We start from the raw sequence: 6,378 nt of genomic DNA, 5'->3' as shown, positions 1-6,378 counted from the left end.
GAACTCGACCTATTTACTACACACTTTGATATTCCTCAGATTTACTGAGGGCCCACAGTGTGAGAGGTACTGTGCCTAATATTGAAACTCAGCTGTAAAAAGAAGATACACCGTGAATTAGTTCCTTTTCTCATTGCTAAAGTAAAATGCCCAATGAGAAGCAACTTAGAGGAAGGGTTTGTTTTGACTTACAATGTGAGGTTCATAGCCCATCATGATTGGGAAGGCACGGCAGGGGGTGTGAGGTAGCAGGTCCCATTGCGTGTACAGTCAGGAAATGGGGTTAGGCTGAGTAGCCTCAAGGCTGTCTGCCAGCGACCCACTTCTCTATTAAGGTTTCACCTCAAGGCCTGCCCAGCAGTTGGAGACCAAGTGTTCTCATAAGTGTGCTCACATAAGTGTGAGGAAATGTGTCACATTCAAAAAACAACAACAACAACAGATGGCTATAGAAACAGTTATGTGGACCAAATAATAGCTGTTTGTATTTTGGCTGCTGCAGGAGCCATTTTAGAAATAAATACTTTCCCTTAATTGATGAAAATGAAAATACAGAAGAAAGAGAAGCAGTTGTCCAAGTTAAGAGCTTTGAATCACTCCCCAATGTTGGATGCCTCTGTAAACTTTGACTACAAATCTCCGTCAGCATTCGATTGCAGTCCTGATCAGGGAGAGAACATTGAAGAAGCTGCCAATCACTGTCTGTCCCATGAGGACCTCTGTACTACTGAAGAGGAAGCTGACACCCTTTTTTCTAGGAAATTGACATCCCATAATGGGATGGAGGATAGTGGAGGCAGAGGTACAGGAGTAAAGAAGAAACGGAAGAAAAAAGGAGCCAGGGGAGCAAGAGGGGACAAAGGGAAGCAAGGACAGAGAGCCTAAGCCAACGAGGAAGCGAGAACCTAAAGAGCCAAAAGAACCCAGAAGGGCCAAGGAGTCGAAGGAGACAAAGCAGAAAGATGGTGTCAAGAAGCCCCGGAAGCCCTGGGAGGCCTCCGGTACCCAGGAAGGTAAAGAGAAGAGGAGTTGCACTGATTATGGATCCAGGACAAAGTCCAAGAAGGCCAGCAGTGAGCAAGAACCAACCCCAGTGGAAAGAAAGAAGAAAGGAAAAACGAAACCACCGTGGAGAGTTTAGAGCTGGATCAAAGTCTTCCAAACCCATCTCTGCAGAGTCCTGAGGAGCCCAGTGAGTCTGCAGACAGCCAGAAACGGCACTCAGGACGGCAAGTAAAGCGCAGAAAATACAATGAGGACCTGGACTTCAAAGTGGTGGATGATGATGGGGAAACAATTGCTGTCCTGGGAGCTGGCCGCACATCTGCACTCTCGGCTTCCACTCTGGCCTGGCAGACTGAGGAGCCTCCAGAAGATGATGCAAACATAAGTGAGAAGATCCTGGCATCCAAGACTGTCCAGGACGTTCACCCAGGAGAACCTCCATTTGACCTAGAGCTTTTCCAATTTACATTGTAAATGGGCCACAATGGAAGAATTGGAAAAGGATCCCCACATCGCACAGAAGATCAAGGGATTTAGGAACAAACAGGCCCAGATGAAGCCCATTTTCACTGATCCTGATGAAGACTTGTTCAATCCAGATTATATAGAAATTGATCGTATCTTAGAGGTGGCCCACACCAAGGTTGCAGAAACAGGGGAGGAAGTAACACATCACCTTGGAAAATGGTGCTCCCTGCCATCTGAAGAAAGCACCTGGGAGCTAGAGGATGTGGATCCTGCAAAAGTGAAAGAACTTGAATCTCTACAAATTCTCCCTGAAGTTTAACATGTGGTAATATATCAGCATGTCTGATACCTCTTATAACATAAAATTTTGAAATTAGGAAAGAAAGAAAGAAAGAAAGAAAGAAAGAGAGAAAGAAAGAGAGAAAGAAAGAAAGAAAGAAAGAAAGAAAGAAAGAAAGAAAGAAAGAAAGAAAGAAAGAAAGAAAGAAAGAAAGAGGGAGGGAGGGAGGGAGGGAGGGAGGGAGGGAGGGAGGGAGGAAGGAAGGAAGGAAGGAAGGAAGGAAGGAAGGAAGGAAGGAAGGAAGAAAGAAAGAAAGAAAGAAAGAAAGAAAGAAAGAAAGAAAGAAAGAAAGAAAGAAAGAGGGAAGGAGAGAAAGAAAGAAAAGAAGGAAACAGTTATGTGGTTTTGGAAAATCCCAGCATACTCACTTCATTCTTTAATTTGAGAGCACTGTGTCTCTGGGACTCAGCTTTCCTGTTTCTATCATGGAGGAGGCACTTTTATGATTGTCGAAGGAATTAGAGGTGTCATATGAAGAGCTGGAGAGGTGGCTCAGTGAGTAAGTGCTTAGGTGCACACAAGGACCTGAGTTTGGATTCTTAGGACCCATGTGAAACCCAGGGGTGGTGGCTGGCATGTGCCTGGATGCCCAGCACTAGGTTGGGGTTAGTCAAAAAACCCCTGGGGTCGAACCAAACCTGAGAGTTCCAGGTTCAGGAAAGACCCTGTCTCAAAAAAAAAAAAAAAAAAAAAAGATTCAGTGTGACTGAGGACAACATCCAGTGTCAACTCTGATTCTGCACTGCACCCTCCTCCCACAGAAACACATATCACATGCACACACACACATATCACATGCACACACACACACACACACACACATCAAATAAATAAAAACATATTATGAAATTCCAAGAACAGTGCATAGCACATAAATGCAAGAATTCTATTTCCCTTCATTTCTAATGTCCCTGCCATGCCCTGAGCTGAGCATTTGAATAAGGTCCATAGCTCCAATATCCCCAGCTGTAGAGTGAGTGACACCCACCTAGTCAACAGGGTCATTGGTATTTTCGAAGGCATAACACAGTTTGAGTGAGTTGACCTACAGAAGAAACTACTTTCATGGATCTCAACCCAAACTTGTATGCAAAATCAACATTTAACCACATGCATACTAATAAGCTTCATTTGTCTTAGACTCACAGTATTAGATACATAATTAAAAGAACAAACTCGGTTTTGATAATAGCATATGCAATCTACAATTTTTTAAAACTAATTCTCACCTGTTTTTGGCTAGAATAATCATATTTTTACTAATACCACTTAGATTTTAATTTTCCATTCACTTACTGAGTGGTTCCTCTCTTGTTTCTAAATAAGGCCTTAACTGAGTATATTTGTGGTCCCAGCATTCAATAGACAGGCCAGAGGATCAGTGGGAATTGGTTTGAGGCCAGCCTGGGCTACACAGAGAGTTCCAGGGAGCAAGGGTCATATGACAAGACTTTGTCTCCAGAGTAAATAAGCAATGAGGGAGATCCCTCAGTAGATAAAGTGCCAAAGTGTAGTAGTGCGAAGTCGGGGGAATCTAGTCCTGCAAATGCAACAGTAATCATGAAAGAGACTGTCTCAAGCAAGGTGGAAGGCAAGTACCTATATCCCAGATTGTCCTCTGCCCTCCACATATGCAACATGGCATGCATAAATACATACATACATACATACATGAATGCACACATACCAAAAATGAGTGAATGAACGAATGAATGAATATAAAAATATTGAAACCCTGAATTAAGCCTGTGTACATCTCAGTCCTATTCTATGATCTTGTGATAAAACAGATATTAATGGTTGCTGTGTGGTTAACACAAATATGCCTTCTCTACACAGAATTAGTGCAGTACTAGAGACTGAAGACTGTCCTGGACTCAGGTCTCAATCTCTCTGTCCTAGTTTGCTTTCTATTCCTGTGATAAAAATCATGACCAAGAGCAAAGACATGTATTTCATCTTAAAGTTCACAGTCCATGAAAGGAGTCAGGGCAAGAACTCAAGGCAGGAACCTGGAGGCAGGAACTAAGGCTGATGCCATGGACGAATGATGCTTTTTAGCTTACTCCCCATGACTTACTCAGACTGCTTTCTTATAGAACCCTGAACTACCTGCCAGAGACAGTAATACCCCACAGTGGGCTGGGCTTCTATATCAACCATTCTTCAAGAAATGTTCTCATAGATTTGTTTAAAGGTAACTCTAATGGGAGCATTGTCTCAGTTGAGGTTCTCTCTTCCCAGAGGCTGTGTCAAGCCAATAAAAAACTAATAAACACATTCTCCACTGATCATCAGTGGAATTCCTAACTGGCCATTTGGTATCTTTGTATATGTTTATTTCTAAAAGACCCATCCCACAATGTTGACAGCAGGAGTCAGACACTGTGACACACAGTGGACTAAGATTACTCTGAAAAGGAAAGACACTCCTCCCTTCTTCTGGATAACTCCACCTTGTTTTCCATGCTTTTAACCCTGGGCTACTTCCTCTGGGCAGTGCCTGACCACAAGGCAACCATCTGCTGATTCCTGGATGGAATCTGCACTGGCTGGTTTTATATCAGCTCAACGCAAGCTAGAGTCATCAGAGAGGAGGGAGACATAAGATTGGGCTGTAGGCAAACCTGCAGGGTATTTTCTTAATTAGTGATTGATAGTGGAGGACCCAGCCCACTGTAGGTGAAGCCAGCCCTGGAGCTGGAGATCCCAGGTTCTATAAGAAAGTAGACTGAACAAACCATAGGAAGGAGACAGTAAACAGAACCCTTCCATGGCCTCTGCATCAGCTCCTACCTCCAGGTTTCTGTCCTGCTTCAGTTCCTGTCCTGACTTCCTTCGATGATGAACTGTGATGTGGAAGTAGAAGCCAAATAAGCCCTTTCCTCTCTAAATTGCTTTGGTCACAGTGTTTTATCACACCAATAGTAGCCCCAACCAAGATAGAAACATAATCAGGAATGTCACACTCCCCTGGACAGAAGGGGCCTTTCGAAATTTGCCATGCTTTGTCTCTGTGTGTCTTCATCTAGACCTAAAAACCCGGTGCTGGTTCTCATCCCCACATGCCCCTCCCATCCTCACATGCCCCTCCCATCCATCCTCACAGGCCCCTCCCATCCTCATATGCCCCTCCCATCCTCACATGCTCCTTCCTCATGACAGATGCTGAACACACACACAGAGTTCTCTGAGGCCACACCTCAGAAGTTTGTTTTACAAGTGTCCTCCCCTCCTCCCTTCCCAACCTGTGAGCAGCCATATTACCACTGAAGCCGAGAACCTTGAAGTTGTTGGGGATAGTGTGAATGAGGCCAAAAGCAAATGCAAGGAGTCTCTAGGGCGTTGTTTTTCTCTTGATTCTGAAAGCCAGTGTCTCTGAGGTTTTATAGCAAAGTTTGATAATTGTTTTAGGACAAGCAAGAAATGCATAATTTTTAGTTACCCATTCCTTTTTATAGCACGCCATGAGGTCATACCTTCCTCGGAATAGACAACAGGAGTCAAAAATATTGACACGATATATTTAAGGTTCATTTAAGACCCTCTTGGGAGAGACCCGAGAGCTCTGGGTAATGATGTCATCCTGTTGGGTTTTGATCTCTCCCTCTCTGCTCCGTTTCCCCTCTGGTTACAGCATCTACACAGGCAGGCTGTTGTCCTCGTGAAATGAGGAATATAGTTAAAGAAGCCCCTAGCATATACATATCTCCTTCCATTACTGCATGCAGCATTTCTCAAAGCCCAGAGAGCTAAACAGTTTGAGACACAATCAGGAACTGGGAACATACCTCTGCTGTAGAGAACTTGCCTATAAGCACAAGGCTCTGCATGTATAGTGGCCCTATCATTCATTCATTCTGGAGTCAGGCAATGGGAATGAGTCCCAACAACTGAGCAGACTGTGGACAAGTGAGTTTCTTTATGTTCCCAAGGCTCAATTTCCTTAGGAAGGTAATAAAACTGTCTACCTCGTGGGATCATCTAGAAGATAAAGTGAAATAATGCCCATAAAATGCCCAGCACCAGGTAGCTCTGCTATTGTGCACAGAAAGCCTCACCAGGGTGCTACAAAGCAGCTGCTCCCATCCTGCACCGGAGGCTGTCTTCCATGAGCCTGGGAATAGCTCACTCTTCACTGGCCATACAAATCAACCCCATGCTTTGGGAATCCTAATGAGGAAGAGAGAGACTTAGACCGAGGGAGTGGGAAAGGCTTCCTGGAGGTGGCAATGTGGGAGCTGAGCCCTACATAGTCTATAGTATAAAGCTCTGAGGGGAAAGATTTCCCCAGTGCAAGTGGTACAGCTCTGAAGAGAAAGGTATCCTGGCAGTCCAGAGCCAAGGAATACCACAAAGTCACACTGCACCTCACACAAGACAGTTATTGGGAAAGACACAAAAAGGTGACTGCCTCTACACAGATGAGAAGGGCACTGGGCGGGAGGCAGACTTATATAGGGTTTCTTGGGGGTGGAGTTTTCCAGGGTGGAGACTTCTAGGGTGTGGATTGGTGCTATTTCAAGTCCTGAGCTTGGGGCAAGCCTGAGGATTCGTGGGTTTTC

At 44.5% G+C, this 6,378-nt stretch overlaps 1 pseudogene; it reads left to right on the top strand.

The window, feature by feature from the left end:
* Gm8291 (predicted gene 8291) lies at positions 467-1,799 on the top strand (annotated as a pseudogene).

Source organism: Mus musculus, chromosome 8, assembly GCF_000001635.26.
Source record: "Mus musculus strain C57BL/6J chromosome 8, GRCm38.p6 C57BL/6J".
Lineage (NCBI taxonomy): Eukaryota > Metazoa > Chordata > Mammalia > Rodentia > Muridae > Mus > Mus musculus.
Note: the sequence above shows the minus strand (reverse complement) of the source record. Positions and strands in the feature narration are given on the sequence as shown.